Here is a 27,016-nt window from a genome sequence, read left to right on the forward strand (position 1 = left end):
ATGAAAAAAAAAAAAAAAAAAAAAAAAACTAAAACAGAATAGTGGTGCATTAGTTCCTGAAACTGGATGTATAGACACCTTCAAGAGTCAAGAGTATTTGTAGATTTACAGATTTCGATCACAACTACCTCCTGATACTTAATACTTATAATGTCATCAGTATGCATCAAGTGGCATTAAATACCTAAATCAAGCCCCGTAATTACAGCCGCTTGCCCCTAATTTTTGATTTATTTTTTCTCATTCTTGTGACCTTGAAAGGTCAAGGACTGTAAATCTTCTTTCAAATGTAGATTAAAGGTGTCTACGTATCTCGGTGTCTTGTAAGCACTTCCCAATCTGTCACATACACCATCACCAGGAGATCTCCCAAGGGACTGTGGGTAAGCACTTATCTCTTCTAGCACCAATCCTGATTTACACCTTGTCCAACACTGTTAAGGAGACATCCAGAAATGGCACACATACAGACACAGACACACACACCCTTACCTGCCTACTCTCAACAGTTGTCCACAGATGACACAGATCTGTCACAGAAAGAACACATCCACACATAAAAAAAGGTCCTCGCCTAGACTGATGGGGGACAGACCTTAAGAAATATTTTGCACAAAAATGTCTGGTCGTGACGGGCTTGCATTTGTTGGTTATTAACATAAATACTGGTTTAAAGCGTGTGTTCTCATACCAAGATTTAACACGCCCAGGCTGAAAACAAATTTGATGTGGTTATACTTAATTTGGATGAATGGGCTGTTAATGCCTGTTCGGCACTCCGTGCATAAATCTGATAAACCAATAAAATTGTGGCTTTTTGGTCATATGTATTAGAGCTGTTATGGTCTATGCTGGTTTGCTAGTCATGACCAGCTGGCCAATAAGCAAAACCAGACAAAACCAACCTGCAACCAACTCACTCAGGCTTGTTTAAGCTATTTTTTTCCAGCAGGAGTTCCTATGTAGATCCCTCCTTTACCTGGTTTTAGCAAGCAGTTGTGCTAGATGACCGAAAGCTCATATCACGAACCATTGCTCCACAGTGGCCCCACTTACCTCATGCCATGCATCCTCCCTACAGAGTCTATGACAACAATGACATTGGTTGGTGCCAAATCTAGGCCAATGGTTCAAGGGTCAAAACCCCACTCTGCTCTGAGAGACTCCCGAAAGTCTTGTGCCAAGGGGTTCATCTGAGGAGAAACCCCCCCTACCACCACCTCCATCCACCCACATGTCAACCCCATCTCGTCCTGTACAAAAAAAACACAGCTCTCATTGTGCAGACGTGGCTACTGAGGGATTCTGGGCAGTGGGGGCGGCAGTGTGCACATGTGGTGTCTTAGCCTTCAGACGGACATTTGCCTCTCTCCAAAGCACTGTAATAATGAACACGCTTAGGGTCTCAACAGCAGCTGCTTTATTTCATGCTACTTCAGACTTTGGGGAAAAAATAATGCGCTACAATGTATATGGCACATCCAGCTATGTGTGTCTGGGTCTGGTTCCAGACTACCGTGAAAGAATGCACTAATGCTTTCACAACAACTGAAACGAAAGTTGAATTGTCACGCAGTTTAGCCTTAGCCAACCTCTCTCTGGGGTATATCTGAGTCAAACATATGAGCTTTGTAAAAAACCTAGAAAGCTGCTCTTTCTAACTGTCTTCTAAGGAGGTATCCCAACTGAAATGAAACCTCATATGTTAGTACCAATAGCTGCTTTAATAGTCAGTTTTAAACTATTACTCAGATATTACTATAACTCGTGAAACTATTTCTCAGGCATTTTCTATAATCCAAAGACAGCATATAAATACACAGTGCTCCAGTAATCCATCCTAAAACCTGTAGTAAACAGATCTAATTTGAAAATGTCTAGTTCCATCATTCCTAAAGTCAATGGGTATATTGAATGGGTTAAAATGACTGAAATAAGGTCTTTGGTTAACATAAGATATTTTCTGGTACATTTCTAACTTACATCAGTAATATCCCACCCATGCCATAGGATCGCTAAATGTCATCATGCCAACTTTGCTTTTGGACAATACCCTGCACTTCTGAATGAGAGCTTGCTGTAGCATGTATATGGGATTTGAATTGTTGAATCCAGCTCATAAAAACTGACTTTTCTAAAATTCTAATTTTGGATGAAGAAATTAAAAGTCAGTCCACTTAAATCAAAAAACATATGATTTAGAAAGTGAATATTAAGCTGCAAAAATACCATTTAAATATGAATCCTGCATGATCTGCATGTCTCTGTGTGAATGAATGGTGCAGATGTGCGGTTTCATTTACTACACACATACTGAAGCAGTGTTTTCAGCCTCTGGCACCTCAGTATATGAATACATGAACATAATCTCCAGAGCTGCTCTGAGAGTCACTTGTGAGCATTGTACCATTCTTCTGAGTAAAACTATCATCATATCATATACAAACAGAAACTTAAAGGTCTTCACAGCAACCTATCAAAAATAAAAAAAAGTTCAGTTTAACTTGAAGAAACCATTACAGAAATATTACTTATAGGGGTCCTATTATGCTCTTTTTACAAGGTCTTGATTTTGTTTTTTGGGGGTGTATCAGAACAGGCTCTCATTACTAGGTTGTTCTGAAAAACACATTATTTTTTCACATATTTTACATTATTACATCACCTCTCTCCCCCAGTCTGGCATGAATGGCTCGGAATAGTTCCTGTAGGCTTGCCTTCTGAAATACGAAATGCGCTGTGATTGGTTAGCTGGGCCAGTGTGTGTTGTGATTGACAGCACTCAGCGCCTGGTCAGAAAATGTCACGTCCCTTACCACTAACCGCCTGCTGTGAGCTTCAGTGTAATATTTGCGGAAAAAAATCGAATCAATTTGAGTGTGATTTATACCGGATGATTGTAACCATCTTAAGCTCATCTGCCTTCAGTTGCCTTTTCTAGTGCAGCTCAACCAGGTCTCGTCCCATTCGTCCGATCCTTGTGATATCACAAATCCCGGAAAATATGCGTTGTAGTAGTCCAAACGAGTCATTCGTTGTAGTTTTTTGAAAAAGTGATTTCTGTTTAATAAATATCGCGCAGTTTGAAGTGGACTTTGAGCTTTGTAACTTTGCAGATCTTTTTAATGCTCAAACAGCAACATTACAGGCCAACTAAAGTTGAAAAAACGTGAAAAAAGCATGATAGCACCCCTTCAACATAATGATAGTACTACTACTAATGTATAGATAATGAAGTTATTAAACATTATTTAAAGCAACATTTAATATATTATTAGGTATAATATATATATTATATATATATATACTTATATATATTATATATTATATATATATAATTATATATATATATATATGTATGTATATTAGCAGAAATATGTAAACACACATAACTCAAAGTATTCTCAAAAATTCAACACATTATTCAAATCAAATAAATAAATAAATAAAAATTAAATACAAATAAAATATCTACAAATCATCTAATTAGAGATGCTTCTACTTATTAATTATTTTCTGGAACCATGCTAATGGAATCTAAAAGTACCAATGGAAAAACAGAATTTGATAAAAAATAAAAAACTATAAAACATAATAAAAGTAAAAAATGGAAACAATTAAAACCCCATAACCCATAGGGCCTTAAAATAAACCTTTTGGGAGAATAAAATTTTAATTAACCATTAAAAAACAGAGTCTAGAAAATTAAAATGAAAAAAAAATAAATAAAGGTGGGGGTAGCCAGGCTTACCACTCGATACATTCTGCTCAAGTCATACTTGCAAAGTCGCAAAATTAGATCGCATTGGCTTGGTCATCTTCTATTTTCTGGAATGTGACTTGGGCTTTGAACTGATATGGTGATGCCAACCACATTATTAAACGTCCGTCATTATAATTGTGTTGAGGAGTATTAACTCTAGTATTGTGTTTTTCTGTTACGCCTGGTCTGTTTCGGTTTTTCCTTATATGGTTTTGTTCTTAGTTTGGTGTTTGACTTCTTTAGTTAATTTGCTCATTAGTTATCATTAAGTTAACTTCCTCCACATTGTTTTCCCTCGTCAGATGCCTTATTTAAAGTCTTCTTCCTGTTTAGTAGAAGTTTGTCAAGTTAGTGTTTCTGCGGTTACATGTTTTACTTAATTACCCTGGGTTATTTTCTTCTGTATTTCGTGGTGGGATTATAATTAAAGACTTTCACTGTGGATTTTCCTTTTTAGAGAGACTGTAACAAAATTGCTTGATGTTTACAGTTAAGGGGTGTTGGCATTTCCCGGAGCACACTGCATTGAGATAAAAACCACCCAATTCCAACACACACTGGGTCAGCTGGCCAAGCAGAGCACACAGTGAGCTTTCCCAAACGAAGGGGCTTCCATAGAAATCAACGTGTTTTGTGAAAGCAGACTTCTGTCTGTCACAAAGTTCTTTTGCAGTGCCATCCAAAACGCCAGTGGAAAAATCCTATTGGGTAATTGCTCAAAGAAACCAGGGTGATGTAATAACGTGCTGGCTTGGATGTGGACATTGCAAAATTATGTCACCATCCTGGCAGCACTCTATTGTCTGCTGCTTTGAATTTTTTCAGTTTGATGCAAATGTATTCTTAGCTAAGTTTTAGAACAACAGCCTACACATCGGAAGCGCACACTTCTAGATGCCTTTTAAAAAAACAGGACACACACAGCCAGCTCACTCAGTTTTGAAACAGAGCCATAAAGTCAGCATGAGCAGAGTCAGAAAAAAAACCACTGTCTCGGGCTTAGGAATGAAAATGCCTTTGTGGTGGAAAAAACCCAGCAGAAGAACATCCCGTGTTGTCGTTAAGTCTAAAAAAGTCCAAAGCCCTAGGCAGGAGGACAATACTGGGAAAACAGGTCAGTGCTTTCCCCTTATACAGAAAACAGGATCATGAGCATAATGCCTTGATTCCCACTGGTCCTATGTGGCTCTGTGGGTATTAATCCACATCATAAACCTAGCGGCAGGCACCAGACCAGGTTTAGAAGCCCCACAATCCACACAACAAGAAGGTGAAGAGCAGTTTGTGTTCTTGTAGGAGCCAGATGATAAAGCTTGAATAGTCTGCACTGAGAAAGGGGGGGCTAGTAAATGTTAGCTCCAGCGTGACGTTACAATGAGTAGGAAAAGACCCTTCTGCAAAAAGCTAAGGTCACAATCAGATGTTAAAAAAGTGTAATTATCAAGCTGTCCTAATTATATCTGTGCTGTCTCCACTTACCTTGTTCATAAACCATTGCGCTTGGAATTCCTCGAAGCCAAAGATGTCCAGGCTGCTTATCTCAAGGGCAGGCAGGATCTCTGTTGCTAAACAGACAGGAACAAATATTTCAGGACCTGTTAGAGGGGGGGAAGGGCCTATGAACTTTGATTTAGTGATCTGAAGCCAATAATTATGTAATTGAACTATAGCTGAAGTGCAAGTGTTTTATAGTGTAAAAAGCAGAGAGAGAAAGAAAAAAATATATTTATATTTAAAGGTCACTGACAAGAAAAAAAAAAATACAGCAGGTTTCCTTCTAAGAAACAAAAGGTTATGTCAAGACAATTCTGTCATAATTTACTGTTACACCTTGTCTACACCAGTAACACCCAACATCACTGGAAGTAAGCGGAGCTGTCAGACATGTCAGGAACGCTTCTCTTAACATGGTCCAATCAGCTGTTCAAAAAAAAAAAAAAAAATTATAATATATATATATATATATATATAAAATAACAATAATAATATATATATATATAATATATATATAATATATATATTTTTTTTTTTATCATTTCACCCTATAAAGATTCATAGTGAGGAAATACGAATTATTTGTAAAACAAAGTTATGGACAGACAACTACACATAATAAAATGCCAAAGCTCAGTTTTAGTGCCATAATAAGCGACTCTGTTTTATAATAGTGTGTGCTGGTGTGATCATGCCCTCAAAGACCCGTAATAAACATTCTCATATACACATCAATAAACATTAGCCTACTGCACTGAACTGCTGACCAGGACACAACAGGTCAAGCCTGCTTTGGCCAGTTATTGATCACACATCAGACCTTCATTTCTTTACAATAGTAAACCTTTTGTAAATAGATGACAATTGTTTTGAGTGTGTGGATGTCTTCTTATTTCTTCAGTTGAATCCATATATCTCCAAAGTGCTCAAAATTAAAGGTTAGTTGGTCCACCTTCAGTTGCTGGTCCCCATTGACTTCCATAGTATGAAAAAAAAAAAAAAAACCAACACAAAAAAAAAATAAAAAAACTAAAAATAACCTACAGTATGTCAAAACACTACATAGAAAGGGACCAGCAACTGAAGGTGAACTATTCCTTTTTTGACCAGATGAGAGCTAAAAGTTAGTATGAATTGCGAGAAACATTATGATACATTACTTGCATTAAGAATGTATCAAGTTTATGCACAGTTTATGCCATTCAAAGTTTGGAGTTAGTAAGATTATGTTTCAAAAATGCCAGTAAAAACAGCAATATTGTGAAACAATTTACATCATATAGCCATTAGAGAAGCTGCGCGAGTTTCTAATTGTTTGTCGAAGTGCACATTTGTATGTTTTGTTTTTTTTTGTTTGTTTGTTTGTTTTTTTGGAGTAAGGCATGTGAAATCATGTTAAATGATGAGTCACCGGGACCCCATTATGTGGGAATACAAACATAATTAGAGTTACTTGGAAATTTCTAATAAATTGATGGCAAAGCTGGATTTGTGGAATGTTTATAGTATAGGCATTATAAAAGACTTTACTGTAACATTTGATTAATTAAATTGTTCAGAATCATGCAATTAAGTATAATATAAAGTTGTCCAAATTAAGTCCTTAGCAATGCATATTACGTTTATATACATTTATGCTAGGGAAATTTACTAAATATATCTTCATGGGACATGATCTTTACTTAATAGCCTGATGATTTTTAAGGCATAAAGAAAAATCGATAATTTTGACCCATACAATGTATTGTTGGTTATTGCTACAAATAAACCTGTGGGACTTATGACTGGTTTTGTGGGCCAGGGTAACACACACATTATATATCATATATTATATATACATATATATGGGGTCCTGCATACAGCCGTTAGTGAATCTGTGAGTTTCTAATTGTTTGTCAAAATATATGCTATAATATGAAATATATATATGCTATATGCAAATATATGCTCACAATGTGTTTTTTGGAGGATAGTGAGGCATGTGAAAATCGTGTGGAATGATGAGTCACTGTGACTGTTCATGTGTGAATGCACAAATACTTGGAGTTCCACGAGAAATTTCAGTTTTAGCTCGAGATACCGTTCTCATAATGCAATAACAGCAGAGGAGGTGTGTCTTCCTGCTCATACGCCTACTGGCTCTGGCTTCACTTACCGTCCATATGCTCTATAGCAGATGTCTCACATACAATATGTGTAAACCATTCCAAAATATTATTTCTTAGTAGTCTGCTGAAACAGCTGAGTATGTGTGAGCGGTGAGCAGCTGAGGACACACACACACAATCCATACAGATCCAAAATAGCTGGTAACCATCACTGACATTTTATGTTCTTCGGAACAATGAAGAATAATTGTGTGAACTAAGTTCTTCCAATAACAATCTTCTTTATTCAGGTTCCCTCATTCACACTGAGGACAATGGTTAACACCATCCAACAATAAAGCATGAATCTAAGCTCACGTTCACACTCACACACACATGCTCTGCAAACTGACCCCGTGCTATCTTGCATGGCCTTGGAGGTAAAGCAGTTAATGCTATTGACAGGACAGATGAAGAGTCGTCCGTATAAAGCTCTTGGCCAAGAGGTCACTCTGTGATGGTTGGACTTTCGACCTGTGTGCGCCTTGTTATGACAATCACCTCTAAGCAGAGGGCAAAATATCAAGCAGTAGTGACCTTTCACCATTGTCTTTCATCCTTAAAGACTAGCATACCTATAACAATTCTAAAGTTATTATATAACATGGAGCAGTGGTTCACAAATCCGGGAGAACACCCGAAACTGCACATTTTTAGATGTGCTCCCTATTCAAAACCTCCTGAGTCAAATCATCAGCTCATTAGTGAAGACTCCGAGGACTCAAATGTGTGTGTCAGATAAGAGAGACACAGAAGAGGCCCCCCCCCCCCAGTGTTGCGGTGGTCTTCAGGACAGATTGGGAACCAGTGCTCTATGTTTTATAATAACTTTAGAATTTTTAAGCTCAGCAAACCATGGTCACAATCCATTCTGAGATATGAATAAGAAAAGAGCAGGATATGAATAACTCTTGTGTAAGGTCTTACAAGTTTGATTCCAATCAGAAGAAAATTTTTGTGGTAAATTGTTACTTTATCTAGTAATGGGTCAAAAACCAGCTTCGCCATAAAGAGCATGCTGAGTTGTTTTGCTGTCCATCAATAAAACACGTCACCGAACCAGCTTTAACCAGGAAGGACCCATAGCAGGTATCGTGTAGCAACTAAATGCAAGCTGATCCTTTCAGTAAAAAGTGACTGCTCAACTCCAACAGGGGTACAGGGCAAAGAAAGAAAACCAAATGGAGACAGTGTGTCACATTTTGACTTGATATACGCCGCACATGGGAGGCTGAAAAACAAGCAGCCCATTGTTGGGTGGTGTGGCTGGATATGGACCACGGCACATGCTAATGCGGAAGGGGAGACACACATGCGCCTGGACTCGATGATGTCAGATACTGAACTATCCCACATTCGCTATGTTCATTGAATGGCCAGCCACAGTGCGTCAAACATCCAGATACACCACTGCCAAAAGTCTGACCGTCGATCAGGGTCCCTGTGATTGTCGCATATCAGAGTTTTAATTCTCCTCTGCATTATATTACACTACACATAGTGTGGGCATGTAAGGATGGCATTTCTTTCTGAATTGTTTACTTGTTTATGAAATACAAGAACCAAAACAACAAACGCACAACAAGACGATTTATTCAGACCATTTTTACTAAATTAGACCAATCAATTCACTTAAAAGATTTGAATGGAAATAGATAGGACTTATTTTGAAGAGCATTAAAATATTGATCTTTTCATCATTCAAAGCAAACAATAAAAAAAAAAATAGCGCACAAGTGATTATGGAAATCAGTTTTATATTACTTCAGTCTATTTTTGATATTTTTCAGAAGAGTAAATGATTGACAAAAGATTAGTTTTTTGGGGAAAAACTATCCCTGTTTAAATGAGAGTCATGCGATGCATGACCAAAGCGAAAGTAGACAGAGAGAGAGTCGAGGAGAGAGAGAGATGAGGGACGCAATCACAGACAGACACCAAGACATGCCAAGTGTGCTTGTTAATTTTCGGCAAAAAGGTTCGGTGGTCCCTGTCTCGATGGCTGGCTGAATTAGATTACACATCCAGGACATTCATGTGATTCATACAACACTCCACCACTTGTTATAGTAATGGTACAACATGCACACAAGTCTAGACTTGAAAAAAGAAGACTGCATGTTTATGTCTGTGTATTTTGAATGAGAAAGGCAGGTTATCCAATTGAGTCAAATTGAGCCCAATTTGGCTCGCCCGTAACATGATCCACGGGCCGAAAAAGCTTGAGGCCGCTTTCATTGATGAGTTTGTGCCTGGACAAAGGCCAGTACACTCAAAGATTGAGTTGGCAGCAGGCCTCCCTGCAGTGAGATTACTCACATGTACGTGTTATGCCAAACAAGATTTTGACGTTTAATTGACAGTGTTTAGTCTGTGTGTTGATTGATGGTGATACGTGACATACGTGCAGACTGAAGGTAGTACCTTTGAAACACTGCACATCAGAGGTGAGGGCAGAAGCCGAGATCTCAGAGCTCACCTGCAACATCCCAGCCACTTATGAAAAAAAAAACAAAACAGACACATTTATATGATCACAACCAGTTACAAATCTCAATTCTGGACTGAAATTAGCCAATTTGAAGACATACCAAAAAAAATATAATAATAAATAAACATAAAAAAATGGCAATTATTTAATAAAAATAGCTCAGCTGCACCCTGTCTGGTCGGCCATTAATAAAAAAAAACTAACAAAAAAAAAAAACCACCTTCTAATGTGCTTTTGGAAATCTGAATTATGCACTGAATCACAGAAATTTATTTACCTTATCTTATGGTTTTAATTCTGACAGGCATTGCCTTCACAGCACAGCAACTTTCAGCCTCTATTTTTAAATTTTAAATGATAATATAATAAATTTAAATATATTTTACACCATTGTACCATTGAAAAACAAAACAAACAAAAAAACAGCAAGTCTCGTAAAATATAATCACTGTTTCCACAAAAATATTAAGCACAACAACTGTTTTCAGCATATAATAGTATAAGATAATAATAAAAACAATAATAACACATAACAAAATAAAATAATAAATGTTTCCCGAACAGAGTAATGGCTCATGAAAACCCAGCTTTACATTACAGGAATAAATTACCTTTTACAGTATATTCAAACGGAAAACGTTATGTGAATTTGTAAATTATACCAATACACTTGATTTCACTGTATGGTTGATCAAAGTTAAATCAGCCTGGGTGACCATTAAGAGACTTCTTTCAAAAACCTTCACAAAAAAAGTCCTACAAATATTTAATGGTGCTTTTTATTACTCTCTTAGAAATAATTTACACATCACCAATACTGCAGATGCAAAACGGCAACATGACAAAGCTTTGAAACGTTGGCTCATCCAATCAGATGTTAGAGTCTAAATAGCATGCTGTAAAACATACAGAATCCAGCGTCAACTACAGGCCTCCAATTTACTTCCTATTCTGGCACTTATATTACTGTTGCTTTTGGCAAATAGTGTACTGTCATTTCTGTGTTTGGGTGGAGTGTACCCATTAGTGTTATAATAGGGCGTTTTTTACGTGATTCTCACGTATCCACAACGACGGGAAAACCCTTCATAACGGATTTGTGAATGGGATTGGTTTGTGTATTTGCGCATCGCCTGACGTCACTTGTTACACCCAGGCTCAGTATTATGTGTGTCCATTATGTAAACGTGGAGGTAAAGGGGCCGTTCTGTTCCGCCCTGCTGCTCTGCCAGGGCTTAAGGAAACAGGTGACCCTGTGCGAGGTGCGTGGCTAAAAAGGGGCTTTAGTACAAAAATTGGATGACAGAGTGTGTATGTGTGTTTATTAGATTGGCAGAGAGCGTTTCCCATTCGCGGTGCTGCGTGATTTCCGGCTATTAGGCCATGGTAGAAAACTGCTGTAAACAACCAGGGATGGTGTGTGACACAGGTTCTTGCTGCGCAGTCACCCGCCCCCAACTTTTCCCCGTCTATCTTTCAGGCCTCCCGGTGGAGCAGATCGGCCTCTGCTGGCCTTGTGGCGCAGCTCTGCATGACGACCTCTATCCGCAGCCTGCAAGTCGGACATCAAAACGCAAGGTCAGCGTCCTGTCAGGGGCGGTCTAAAAATGCGCAACATCTCCCAAGTGCATAGCAGCGCAGAGAGGAGTCACCAACACACATTCTCCTCTCCTTCCCCACCTCCTGCCTGAAAAAACAAAGTGCCCTGAGAGTCAGACCTTATAAAGGCAGAAAACATCCTGAGAAACAGGGTTGGAATTTCACAGCATCAGAAACAGTACATCTTGAGGGCGTGTGTCCACAAATACAGAATCAAATTCAATTTACATTTTGTTTTGTTTGGGGTGCTATTTTGCTACTTATTAACCAATTTTGAACAACACTGAGATTGACACCCCTGCTGATCTCGCCTGTTCTATAGGAGATTCTATACTGCTCTCCTGTTCTATTCTGTATCTCTATGTATTAGAAATGAGTTGGGTTGTAGAAAAAAGAACGCATAAGTCGGGTGAAAGTTGCAGAATATCTAACAGTGCATACAACACCTATAAGTGAACGACAAAACAAAAATAACAAGGAACAAAATCCACTTTTTTTTATTATTATTAAAATAATAAAGGTGGTACATACAAAAAATATTTCTAATCAGTTATTTTTTTGCTCAATTCACCCCATCACTAGTATGTGCATAAAGAATATAATATCCAATTATTTATTGAATAACTGTGATTCACTATTCGTCTGGTTTAGTCTTTAATTTATATTGCTATTACAGTATTACATATTTGTGTTTTATGGAATTGCAGTTTTCATTTTATTTTAGTCTAAGCTGTAGTAATTTGTGTTTTTATTTTACAGTTTAAAATAGTTTCAAAATATATACTGTATGTGTGTTTGGTGTGTGTGTTGTGTGTGTGTGTGTGTGATATATAGCAAACACACATATTACATGTTTGTTGTTTTACGTTGGATGCAATTAATCGTGATTAATCATTAGACAGCACTAACACTACATACATACATACATTACATATATATGAAATCATTTTAAGTAAAATGCTGCAAAAATCCAACATTTAAGATGCCACAACTGAAATCATACCCCCCCTCTCCTCAATTTACTCAGTTTACTTTTGTATCATTTTTATGTACAATATGTTATGCATGTATGAATGAATGTATGTATCTAATTTCTGTGAAAAAAAACAAAAAACTGAAAACCAAGTGCTGTCAATTACAGCATTACATTATGGAGTGGAATATTCCGAAGATTGTGTTGGACATTATGAGACCTTAACAGTCCGAAAACCAGGTTGCGAACCAACTGTTCCATGTGCAAGGAAAGAGATGAGCGTAAAAGTAAAAGGCAGAGGCAGATATACATGTGGCACGTCTGAGAGACTGTGTGCTGTGTTGATGTGTGTGAGGGTCCTGAGTGTCGTGCTGCAGCTGATGGGATGAGGGAGAACAATCCTCCTTTAATGAAGCGCAGATTTACAGGTTCCTGGTAGGAATTAGAACACCAGTGTCCTGGCTGGAGGTCAGGTTGTGTGAGAGACTGCAAATGTGTGTGTTTGGAACCACCAACACAAAAACAAAAAACACATGGACTCAACCACTCTGATATTACACCCTCATACTGTTACCAAAATGTCCACATATTACCATAAGTGGGTGTGCATGTGTTTGTCTGAACATATATGATGCTCAAACTCCTCAAGTCTTTACCTAACCACCAACAGCATAACACACACAGGTTGACAGGTTAGTGTGGCCTTCAGGTCATGAGTAGTGTTTTTTTTTTTTTATAGTCTCCAGACATACTTGTAATGAGTTATAATGTGCTAAAACCTACATAAATCAGAACAACAGTTTCTGAAGCGCCTGCCAAAGCCAGTAGGCATACCGAAGCGCTCGGTCTCCTTCTGTACATGTGGTCCTCTTAAAACCGACCGTCTTTGCTTACTATCCGTTTAGACGAGACAGCTCAGATTCTGCTGATGAGCTATAAAGTAATGTCTCTGAATCAGGGTTATTTATAGTTAACTGGATCGAAATCCAAAGCCCTAAAACAGCATTTGTGTTGTCTGAAATTAAATAACATAACTTAAATTATATATGAAGAGTTTTTTTGCAAATACGGATAACCCTCAGTTTTTTATGAATTGCATAAATCATGGTTTTTTTTTATTGTGGTTTGGTGGTTTTATTGTGTCCTATCTTTAGCGTGTTTTTATTAGTTTTTATTAATTATTATTATTTATTATTATTAAATCAAAACAAACCCAACTGCCGTTAATTGATATTAATCTGAATAATAATTTTTTGAACCGTTTTTGAAAGTTTTTTTAAACTTGAAATGCAGTATACATCGTTTACACACATTTATTTATTTGTTTTGTTCATTTACTTAAGTTTTTATTTTCCAGGTTTAAGTGCAACTTTAAATCCTAGATTCTCAATGGTGGGTCTCTGATTTTTAGACTGCATTGTATTTCTCTCTCTCAAACACACACTTTCACGACAGAAACTAAATAAAAACCTCAGTGTGCCATATGTGGTAGTTGCATCTTGGCGTGTGTGTGTAAGGATGCCTGTGTTTACTGAACATGTGTGTAACCAGTCTGTTGAAGCCGAGGGCACGCATGAGCCTGTTTAAGGGCCGAGGAGCTTCTCTCTGCTCTGAGGACACGGCTGTAGTTACTGCAGGAGTTTCACCGGGGGCCCGCTGTGTTCATTAGACCTGAAAACCAAAACAAACAACACAGAAGAGACATTGATTAGTTCCCACTTTAAGATTAGTGACGATTTAGACGTTACGCTGCTAGTGGATTCTGGAGATTGAGTATTTGGTCTAGGCCTTTAAGAGTGCTCAAGTAAAGTTTAAGTATGTTTTAAGTGTCACTGAATAATCACAAATTCAAGTCAAAGAAAGGTGAATGTTTCAAATATTTAATGATAACCCTCCATTTACCCCTATGCAAGATTTGCTGAGGGTACACATGGAGTCACAGAGAGTTCAGGGGAAAACAAGTTTAAAAACTGGCATCTGACATCATCCAATATAAATTTTTGTCCCATTTCTGAAAATCCTGAGCGACTGTTAAAGACTTGAAACTGTGTCATTCTGACAATGAAAATTCAATGCATTAAAATGCTGAACTTTAATAATCACCAGGCTCAATGAACAGTGTTATGTCTCATAGTACCCTTTACTACATTGCAAATCATATAGAGATAGAATATGAAAAAAACCTGAGAATAAACATGGAAACACTAATCACATGACCTTACTTTTCAAGTTGGTTTTCTATGTAAGCTCTGGGTAAAATCATTATTTTCATTTCGTTGTGCAAATTTAACTAGGTTTATTTAAAAATATAAAATATACTCTAATATATAAATTATACATAAATATACTCTAATAACTTTATATTAAAATTACCTTATTTTGAAACACTTATATTTGCAGTGTCTGTGAAATAAAATAAATAAATTAAATAAAATTAATATTGTAATCATAATAATAAAATAAAATAAAATAAAATAAATAAAATAAAATAACCCTCATTGCCAATGTTTGTGAACTAATAAAAATAACTAAAAATACTATACTTAATCCTTACTATGAAAATAAAATGAATAAAATTAAAATCCTTATTCACAATATTAATTAATAATAAAGTAACATTTTTATATATATTTTCATGACTACAGGCTATGAGTTTTCTAAGGGAGGTCTTTGAAAATAGGTGGGAATACAGCAAATGATTTTAACATGTCTACAGTTCAACTTGCCGTGTGTTACCTGTGGGCTAGGACATTGTTTAGATATAGATTACTCTTCTCCTCTGCTGAACAGCCCCTCGGCCCACAGGGTAGAAGGCACGTTGAAGTTGCTGGATGATGCGGGTGGGGTGCAGATGACCCTCGACTTCTCCATGCATGTAAGTGTACAGACGGACCCTAAACACAACAACAGTAAGAAATAAGTTGTATAGTCACTAGTAGCGCACTTTCCTCGCCTCTATAGGTGAAGGATGATAGCGCAGAAGTTCTTCTGCTGCTGAGGCAGTATTTTAAAGCAATTCTATGAATAATCAAAGTTAACACACAGTTAGCAGTGTGTAACTTACCTCTGAGCATAGTCTTTCTCTCTCTCAAAGTACTGCAGTGAGATTATATGTGATGAAGCGGCTTGCCGAGGAGTTTTCATCTGAGTCTCAGCCATGACCGAAAGCTTCCAAGATCACATTCACCTGACAAACATGACAGAAGACATGAAAGAAGTGATTGCAAACAGTTGACAGAAGATTCCCATTTGGACTCTGTGCTCCCTAGTGAGTGTGTACCCTAGTGAGCACCTACCTAAACAGCATTTTAAAGAATTGACAAACAGTAAGGCACAAAATTAAATAATTTATTATTTTTTAATTTTGTATTATTTTAACTTATGATATTACTATTATTCCAAGTTTGGTGTAAGATGTATATATAGTAAGCAAGTAAGTACACCAAGTTAGTAAGTAAGTAAAGTAAATACAGTTACATTTTACCATTCACATTTACTTATTTAGCAGTACACTTGTATCCAAAGCAACTTAATCAATGAAGGACCAACAGAAAGCACTGCAAACAAAAACAAAAGACCAACACAATTTATACTGCTTTGACTAGTCCCAGTTTTAGTCCTATTGCAGTACACAAATAAATAATAAATCAATAAATGCTGTTTCAATTGAACTTTTTAATTCAATAATCTCTACAAACATTTGGGGGGGGTGTCGCAGTTGCTATTACTATTATATTATTATTATAAGCAGCAAAAAAAAAAACAGGTTTTCAACATTGATAAGCAGAAGCCATTGGTCAAGAGTTGGAGACACTAATTAAGATACCGTGTAGCAAATCAGCGTATTAAATGATTTCTGAAGGAATCGTTGTCACATCGATGTCTGTAGTAATTATGCTGACAATGTAGCTTTACCATCCCAAACAAATTAAATTACAGGACGATTCTGTTTTATATAATGATTGTTTATTGAATTAATCTAAAATATAAAAATTTTACATTGTAATAACATTTATAATAAAAAATTTCTTGTTCGTTTGTTTTTGTTTTTATTAATTCATTTCAAAACCAGTTAACCGGTCGGTACTTAAACAAATGAAAACGAATGTGACAAATTTGTGCCTATGATAGGACAATATTTTAGCACAGATGCAACTATTGTAAAATCAAAGAATCTGATGGGGTGAAAAAAAAATTAAATATTGAGAAAAATCAACCTTTACAGTTGTCCCAAATGAAAGTCTTAACAATGCATATTACTAATCAAAAGATTACGTTTGTATATTAGGTACAGTAGGAAATTTACAAAAAAATCTTCATTGGAACATGATCTTTACTTTGGCATAAAAGAAAAATCGATAATTTTGACCCATTAACAATGTTTTTTGGCTATTGCTACAAATACACCCCCGTGACTTAAGAACTGGTTTTGTGCTCCAGGGTCACAAATGTACTTTTAGAATGCAGCTGACTTATATTCCCAGTAGGCAACAACTACTCTACTGCGGGCACTTGGCATGTTCTCTCCACCAGGTGGCGATAAGCCACCATTGATAAAATGTGCTCATTTTAGTATGACCAAGAAGAAAGAGAGGCTGATGTGTGTGACTGCTTGAGAGCACACACACAAATCACACAGATAACTGAGAGAGCAGGAGAGAGATGTATGCACCCCGTTTGCTCCGGCCTTAACCGGCTCTTAAGTGGTTTCTGTATGTGGATAGCGTGTTTAGCTAAACAAAGAAATGGCAACTTTACCTTGAGATTCACCCATAAGCACAATCCACCCGCCTCAGGCCTTTTGGATAGTCATTCAAAGCATCTAATTCTCTCAAGAATGAGTGAAATAACAGCTGTTTGAGGCTATCATGACTCTGAAGGATAACTGGAGTAACTGAAAAGCACATAAACACCTCCAGGGGTTCAGATAACTGAACACATGAGAAAAATAAAAACCACCGCCCAAAACACGAACATGTTCAACACAATGAAACACAATCACTACAAACACTGCATAGGAACTTGCTCCAACACACTATACATTTAACTAATAGTTGACTCATAAACACATCTAAATTCTAATTAAATTTATTATTCATTACGAATACAATAGGAGATGAGACAGTATCTTCTCTATAAGAGTTACTATCATACGTATCTCAAATTAACTTTTCTTGGTTTATTTTTTTTCTTTATTCTGTAGATGTAAAATCACCACACACACACCAGCACACACACACACCACACCACAGATATATATATTTTGGTTTTTTTTGTTTGGATATACAGTATATACATGCATATGTGTGGACTAAATTATTTTGATCAAAGAGTCCTAAGTATTTCATGTAAAAGTGTGCTTTCAGAATGTTGTGTTACTGTCAGGCAGGCAGATGCAAAAAAAAAAATGTTGTGTATGATGAACAGTGCTTACATGCATCCATGTCGTGCTCTAGAGTAAACAAAGCTTTGGGACTTGAGCGAGCATCCAGGTGTTTGAGGATGTGCTTACAGGCCCACGACGTCCAGAACCACTCTCTCCACGAGACAGAATGACAAAACAAGCAGAGAAATAAAGTGTGTGGATCTGTTTATTAAAAAAAAACAAAAATGCATATGCTAAAGACAGACCAACATATTTAACCATACATAAAAGTACTTAATTACTAGAATTACAGTGATTTTTTTGTTTTCGAAAAAAAAAAAAAAAAGAAGATTACATGAAAAATAACTGTTATTTGTATTTGAAATATTTTAACATGTCAGTAATTATTCTTTAGACATGCAAAGCGGAATTTTCGCTCATAACTCCAGTTTTCATTGTCACAGTGGGATTTTTTTTTTTTTTTTTTTTTTTTTTTTTTTTTTTTTGGGGGACGTAAATATTTGATCAAAAGAGTCAGAAGTATTCAGGTAAAATGTGCTTTCAGTGTGTGTTACTGTCAGGCAGAAGATGCTGGTGTGTGTGATGAACAGACTTACATGCTTAATTCGTGGATCTAGAGCAAAGACCTTTGGGAATGGAGCGAGACAGCCAGGGTTTGAGGATGTGCTTACAGGACACAGATTCATTCCCAGAACCACTATCTCCACTAGACATATGCCAAACAAAGCGAGAGAAAAATAAAGGTGTGGATCTGTTAAATTAAAAAAAAAAAAAAAAAAAAATGCATATGCTAAAGGAAAGAACAACATCTAATTACCATGACATACACGTACTTAATTACTAGAAGATTACAGGGATTTTTTTGTTTTCTAAAAAAAAAAAAAAAACAATAAGATTACAATTGAAACGTCAACTGTTTGTATTGGAATATATTTTAACCATGTACAGTAATTTATACTTTAAGATGCAAAGAGGAAGTTTCAGCATCATAACTCCAGTTTTCAGTGTGCACAGTGTGATTTTTTATCAGAACTGATTGTTATATTAGGATTTTCTGATTATCAGCGTTGACAACAGTTGTGCGAAATGTCACATGGAGAGGTGTTAAGGACAGATCTCCTCTTTAAGACAGAGAGAGCAGCTGAACAACTCTCCAAACTGCCTAAAAGTTTTCATGTCAAATAGTAAAGACACAAACCAAATCAAGGGACAGAAGCAGCTTTTTTCAAAGACCCTGGGCGACCACGTTTCCCTCGTGAGGTGTGTGCTTCTGTCAGACGAGTTAGTTTTACAAAATGGGAGCATCTACAGTAGGTCAGGGAGCTTGTTTCACTCCTCTCCACATCACGCCATCCATATAAGATTACAGTCAAGCCTACGCCAAAACACCACCATCACGCATCAAGAATCAAGATCCCTCTCCTGCTGACCTGGCCGTGCCAGGCATCTTTCTCCTAAGCAGGTACTCTGACCAGGAGTCAATCGTGAGGACATCCTCTTTCTTGAATACCTTCATATTAACCCCGATGCTCTAATAGGGGATTTTGGTCAATACAAAATGGTTCACAGAAGGACCACTGTCTCCCACATATGACTATAACGATAAACTGGCCTCTATGCTTCTGTTTTTAATATCTCTCTAACTCCTAGCATAATTGTAAAGTAAACTTTTCACAAATCTAATATGGCCTATTTTTTTATGCATAATGGCTGTCAACCACCTATACCTATCATCCTAACTGAAACAGGACCATCATCAGCTGACTGATCTCGGAATGCTACACTAGTACATCAATTCTAGCAAACAACAGATGCAAAAAAATTGGCACACTGAGTCCAACAGAATATTAACACTGAAACGTTATTCTGTTTTGCTTCACAAAACAGAAATGCAACGAATCACCTTCTGTAAAAAGCTTTGCGTTAGATGCACATTTATGTTATTTAGATGCTTTAAATGCTGTCTAAGTAATCAGCAGGTTTTAGAATTAAGGGCTAGAAGCACCACTGTTTTTTAGAGCTGTGAACGACTTTACAATTATATATATATTTTTTTTTCTCTAAACTATGTATTTCCAGCAGTATATTTACAGGGTGTTTCAATCCACACTTACGAACAACATCTAACAAGGGGCTTTGGTAGAAATATGTTCTTGTTCTCGGTACTGCCTACATCACACTTCTACTCTTGACGACGTACAGAAAAAATATACTAATCAACTGATTCAATGTTCCGGACCTCTGTTAAAATGAGCCATAAAGCACAGTCAAACGGTCACACAGTGATAACTACCGCCTCACACCACGTGGTTGTGAAGCAGCCTGGAATGCTTGAGGAGACCCGCAAGAGAGAGTGAATGGCACGACGAAAGCAGTCTGAGAAGATGGTTTTTTAAGGTTCATTTGGCCTCCAAATAATCACTTTCTGGAGGGCTGGAGTTTTTCTTCCCATTTTTCCAGTTCTTTGGTGGACAAATCCATTGGGTTGTAATTGAAACTCAAGGGCGCAAATGCATTCCAGTCGTGAGTAGGTGTTTGTGTGGGTGCTGTGTTGAACCCCTTGAACCAGCATTCCACACACTTTTATTTCCTTGGTTCTGTAGTCCCTAAAGAATTTTGGCGGCAGCGATCTGCTCTTTTACATGTAGGCGTGAGTGTGTGGGTGATGGATAGCCCAAACAGAGAGGGCATTAAAGTAGCTGTCAGATCTCTCTAGCTACAGCGAAACTGGGATCGGGACCAAGTGGGAGGAGCTCCAGAATGTGAAAACAGGAACTTAATTGCAATCAGAGAATGACCAGCAGTGCAAAGCAGGACACAGGCGGGGCTACCACCGCTGCCCCTTGCATCCATTAATCTCGCTGAGAGCTTTTAACAGGTTTGGATTTACACCATCCCCACGCCACATTTGTCTCCGTGACAGCGTTTTAGCGAGAACTGACATGGGGGTGATGCAGGAGTCTCCCAAAACATGGAGGAGCGCAATCATCTCTAACGCAATCTCAATTTGAACCTCTCTATTCAGCAAGCGAATCAATACTGAGCTGCGGAACCGCTTTACCAAACTCCAATTGGTACATTCAGATGACAGAAGCTAGAACATGTCCAGTGGACTGTAATTTGGGAGCATCTGGACAAACATCTGGACATGTTTTTCTGGTGTACTTACCTTTCAACTTTAAACCAATGAATATAGATTATATGTATATTATTATCTTATTATTATTACTATCCTGATTATTATTATCGTATTATTATTATGTTATTATTATTATTTATTTTTTATTATTTTGATATTTTTGTTGTTTTTGTTGTAGTATTTTTTGATTTTGTGTTTTTTTGAAATTTTATGTATTTTAAAAACAGTATCAGTAATTATTATTCAGGTAATTTGTGATTGCCAGGATACTGGAAGGTATAAAAATAAATAAAATTAACTACTTTCACAAACAAAGGTTCCATTCGTTAACATTAGTTAACATTAACAAATTAAAAAAAATACTAATCTAAATCATTTTATTAATCCATATGTGCTGATGTTCATTTTTAATATTTACTAATAAATTATTGAAATCAAAATTTTTGATGGTAAGTATTACATAATAGACCAAAAGTTAAACATGAACTAAAAATGAACAGTTTAATATTTATAAACTAGTGTAAAACAAAAATTGTGTGTCAACGCCAGTGTCAATTAATAAATGTTGGGACCTTACAGTAAAGTGTTGCAATAAAATATGCATTACTTTATTTATAGTATTTTTTATTTTAAGTTTTATTTTAAAACATGTAAGCCTTTAAAAAACATTTAAAAATGCCATAAAAATTCTTTATAAAATTAAATAAAAGCTCGACTAAAATGTAACCCTTTAACAAAGCCATTCAATTTTAAACATTGTATTAATTTCCTCAGACTAAATTAACTCTTCTATATAACTTCTAAACAATTTTAAAAAAACCCAGGTATTCCACTGGTGCAGTATTTATACTGATGAAAGCTTTTATGAAATGTATAATTTTCTGTTTTCAATTATCCCCATTTCAGATGCCCCAAAGTTTACCCACTGTCTATTGAGATGACTTTGACCACTCATCCAGGCAGGCTTCATCATGTTGATACAGGATTGGAGATTTCCCATGGCTTTTGACTTCCTAATTCAGTACATTAAGTATAAACACAGCTGCGAAGCCACTGTTGTGAAACTGGGCCAAAACCCGTTCAGGCTGCAGCAGTGATTAAAGCCATTCTAAGTTGAATATTCATCTATTTTAGAGCCACATGACAGTTTAAGGCACAACAGTTTAGGACATGCATTTTTTTAGTGATTGTGATTTAGAGCATAATAGGGCATCCACCTCAAGGGGAATCACCACCACCCTACTGATTGAAGCCGCAACTCTGATGTAAGGATACACCACAATTACCAAATCGTAGTGCTTACTGGATCAAGAAAAAGCTACTGACTGTGCAAATAAAACATGAAAATGTGAAGAAAGCATGTCATTGGTAATTGCACCTGATGATGAAACACTAGTGGGCGTTCGCTCCTGCAGCTCCATGTGATAGGCGCGCTCAGCTTGAAGACGAAGACTATGAGGCGGGCGGAGAGAGGAACACAGACGGACCACTGGAGCTCAGATATACAACTGCCCTGACCTGAGAGACAGAAAGACAGACATTACACATTTACATAACAATGTTAATTCCCATGACCGGGTTTGCACTTCATTACATGGTTGTATGGATAGTGTTGTATTTTTCTTTTCACGACTCTGGTCGGATTAGTTCTAAACCTCACTGTGGCATCTTAAGCTCACTGACAGTTAATTAAGCCCGAAGCAATTAAAGTAAAGCCTCTTTCCAACACACTTTTAGAGACTTAAAACTTTATTTTTGTAAGACAACTTTTCAGTTTTTACATCTTAGCTTGTACTACCTTTTGCAAATGTTGAACTTAAACAATTAAAGGCATGTAATGTTAAAAACTAAAAATTCCAGAATTGCAATCAACAATGATGTTATTGTGATTACGAGTATCACTTATTAGTCTTTATTCTTACATTATTTGCATCTGCTGTGATTGTTCCTTGGCTTATGTTGCATTTATTTAAACATTTATCTTCCACTTTCTGCACAGATATTAGATTCTTGTCCAGGTGACGCTGAAAAACACCATGCTGAGCAAAGTGGCTTTCATGCAAATGTAATTAAAACAAAACCAAAAACAAACACCTGAAACTCAAACTCAAATGCTGGTTCTTTGCTGGGGGTGCAAACACGTTATCTTTTGCAGGAAATGCTTATCTAAATACAGGCTGGCAAAAAGGTGAAAATAACTAAGGCTAGGAGGCCAAGCACAGAGTCTTTGAGTAATCAAGAGAGTGATTGCCATATGTATGTATCTGAATTCTGTGAGACTAAAAGCCCTAAACATAACAATAATATCCTCACACAGCAAGAATAAAAACTCAGGCAACACTGCAGATTATATTTCTAGGTGTTAGAAACAGAAAAGGTTATGTGTGTTAGTATGTGTGTGACATGCAGAGTAAGCTAAAATTTTAGCCCAATGTTGAGTGAAAAAAGCTAATGCTGAGATCTCACTATACCTTAATACCACTGAGGACACCAGCACCACATGCTGTACACATAAGCTGCTATGACACGCCATAGAGGACACAGAAGGACAGAGGAAGAGTGAGCGAGGACAGCAGCCTGTGTATGAATCACAAAAATTGCAGCCTTAAGAGGTATATATGGTGCACTATGTGGCAAAAAAATAAAAACATACACACAAACACACAAAAACATTCAAACAGAACAAAAACAAATAAATAAACAAAAAATTAAAAGGTAAAAACAAAGAAATAAACAACAACAACAACAACAACAACAACAATAATAATACTGTAATAAACCAAAAACTGAACAAATACAGAGAAATCAAACAAAACATACAAACAAGCATTTAAAAGAAACAACACACACAGCACAAAAACATGTACAAAACAGACAAAACACAACAAACCAATCAAAACGCTGGATTACAACACACACAAAACCAAATAAAACAGAAAACAAAACAAAAAAAAAACGTTTAAAAGAAACAAATCAAAAACAACATCAAAAAACAAAAAAAAAACAAACACCACAAAACAACAGAAACAAAACTCCACAAATAAACATTTTAAAGAAACAAAACACTACACAAAAGTAGAAAACCAAAGACAAATAAGTCCAAACAAAACACAGAACCGAAAAAAAACTAAACTAAACAAATCATTAAAACCCAAACAAAACAAACAAACAAACAAAAGCAGAGGAAAAACCAGTTTCTTTCTAAAACAAAGTTTACCTACTGTTTAACATGCCTGTGTAGCTTATGTATGTTTATATGTTTATATAACACTGTGGTATCACATGTTCACCCTTTTCATTAGTTGTTTACACTGTTTAAAAGTTTTAAATTAGTATAATGTTTTCTTCTATTTATTTGTTTTTTTTTTTTTTTGTTATTATTTTTGTTTGTGATTTTTTATTAGATTTTTTGGTATTTTTTTTTTTTTTTGTAGTGATGATAATGAAGTTTTTATAAAGTAAAGCAATTAATATTTCTATGTATTTATTTTTTATCTTATTTTGTGGGGACGGCAGGCTGGTCCCCATGTCAAAAACGTCAGGTTTTACTATCCTTGTCATAAACAAGTACTAGGGTAGCATAATTACAAGTACACCCAAAAAATGCACACAAACCCACAACACACCACACCACACACACCCAACACAAAGAAATAATAAAAAAACAATTAATTAAAACAAAAATTAGAAATATAAAAGAAAAAAAAAGACAATCCAAAACACACAAACATTTAAAAAATAACCACAAATAAATAAAAAAACAGAAAAAAATGACTGGTACGGGAACCCTGAAACTTAGAAGGACAAGATGTAGCTTTTGTACTAAAGGGCAGAGAACAATTATACAGAGTTTGTGATAAAGGGGGTCAGATGAAGTAACTTGAGCATGATGGTGGTCTGAGGCCATCCACATATGACGGTACATATCTGAGGACACACTGGAGAATCATGCCTGAAATGAGTCTCTGATGCAGGCGGGCCAGCAGCGGGACATAATGTCACAACGGACCCACAGTATATCATTTGTAAAGTGTGTGTGGTATGTCTGTTTCATCTACTCCTCTGCTACCCTTCACGTGCCAGTAAAGCGTTACGGCGGACAGATGGTAATCTTGTCATCTTTATTTTTCTTAGCGGCGCGGGTGTGCACACTCTGTGTGGTCCCTGATGGTGGTGCTACTCAATCACTCTGCCTTTCTGTGGACAGCCAGCTATATCAGAGGGGATAGGCAGTTGGGGCTGGACGGATGCTACACTTGAGAACCTCCTATACAAGCCGACAGGAAGGATACAGAAATAAATAGAGGAAGGAGTGGAGATCTGATGGGGAGATGAAGAGGGCACAGGAAGTGGGCTCTGTATGTTGAGTAGACTATCACTGTCAGGAAGGCTATGAAATAATTTATCACAACATCACAGTCCCTGTTTGAACTGATAAGTGCTGGGCCACTGTGCTATAGAGTGTGAACCTAGAGAAACAGCTTAACATGACTAGACCAGACAGATAATGCTCTAAGGGGAACCATTAATGTGGAATGAATTTAAACATTTATTTAAAATGAAATGAAATAATAAAAACAAACGAAGAATGTGTGACTCTGTTACTACCAGACTTAGAGTATTGTGGGTAGGTCTACATGTAAGGGTTACATAAGGAGAAGAATGTGTCCAATGTAAGTCTGAAACAGACAGAATTCAAAAGTTAAGTTTTAGCCTCAACATGCCCACAGTCTAATGGTAAAGAACCGGCTGAAACCAAACAGTGTTCATTCTGATTGGTTTTGTACTACACTAAAATGAAGGATGACCTAATCACTTGTTATTAGGGAGAGTTCACCCAGAAAATGGCCAATTTAGGTATTTCCAAACCTGACATAACTTTATTTCTCTCTGTTGACACACAAAATAGAAATTTTAACCAAATAGTTGCCAGTAGCCACTGACTTCCGTAATATGAACCAAAAGAAGTCAATGGCTACCAGCAACATTTCTTCACAATTTCTTCTTTAGTGTTCAGTACACGCTTTTAAGAACCGTTTGTAAGATTAATAGAATCAAATCTATTGAAAGATAATCAGAGTTTTGTTTGAGACAGATAGCAAATTTAGATATCCACAAGCAGTGACGCAGTCGCAAAATCGTACAAAGTCACCTTAATAAAAAACATGCTTATTAATAAAAAGATTGTACACAGACCTAGAATTTATTGGAACTGCCAAATCCTCTTAATATTGCCAATATTTTATGCTTTTGACAATATTTACTCTGACCTGATAGTTTGAGCTACGGTATGATGATAAAGTTTTTGTCCAGCAGAGGCCCGGAACCCAACAGTGCGCGTCTGCTAGTGCTACTAGTCCAAAGTACGTTAGAACTGGCATATTTAGTTTTAAGCTAAACTACCTAATCGTTCAGAAGTTTGGTGCTGTTAAAATCTCTTGAATGTTTAAGACCTGTGTTTATTTGGATAAAAAATGCAAATAATATAATAAAAAATTAATATATTATATTCCTGGGTGGGATATGCAAAGCTCGATTGATCGTTTCAGCAACATCATTCTCTCCAGTCTTTCGAATGGTTACATGATCCTTCAGAAATTCATTCTAATATGCTGCTTTTCGGTGCAAGAAACACTTATCTTATTATCCATGTGTTGAAAAAAAGTTTTTAATATCTTTTTTTATACATTTACACATTAATGTTTCTCTGGACCGCCAAACAACAAAATTTAATATGGCTAAGGTAGTAGGGGTTGACGGGAACACGTTATCACCGACAGACCGAGACGAGCCGAGAACTAGACGAGACACGAGATTGGGTTCATGAGACACGAGAAATGAGACGAGACGAGACGAGACGAGAGACCGAGAGTTTGGGTTCATGAGAACGAGATGAGAACGCGAATTTGTCATGAAATATATCTAGGGGACCCTCCTAGATTTTATTCAAACTGGAAAAACGACAAACCTGCAAACAAACACCACAAAAAAAAAAATGTAGACTGAATTTTGAAATCAACTTGT

At 36.5% G+C, this 27,016-nt stretch overlaps 1 pseudogene; it reads right to left on the reverse strand.

The window, feature by feature from the left end:
- LOC122138458 overlaps positions 1-27,016 on the reverse strand; it is a 119,589-nt pseudogene that overhangs the window by 52,864 nt on the left and 39,709 nt on the right.

This window comes from Cyprinus carpio, chromosome B9, assembly GCF_018340385.1.
Source record: "Cyprinus carpio isolate SPL01 chromosome B9, ASM1834038v1, whole genome shotgun sequence".
Taxonomy (NCBI): Eukaryota; Metazoa; Chordata; class Actinopteri; order Cypriniformes; family Cyprinidae; genus Cyprinus; species Cyprinus carpio.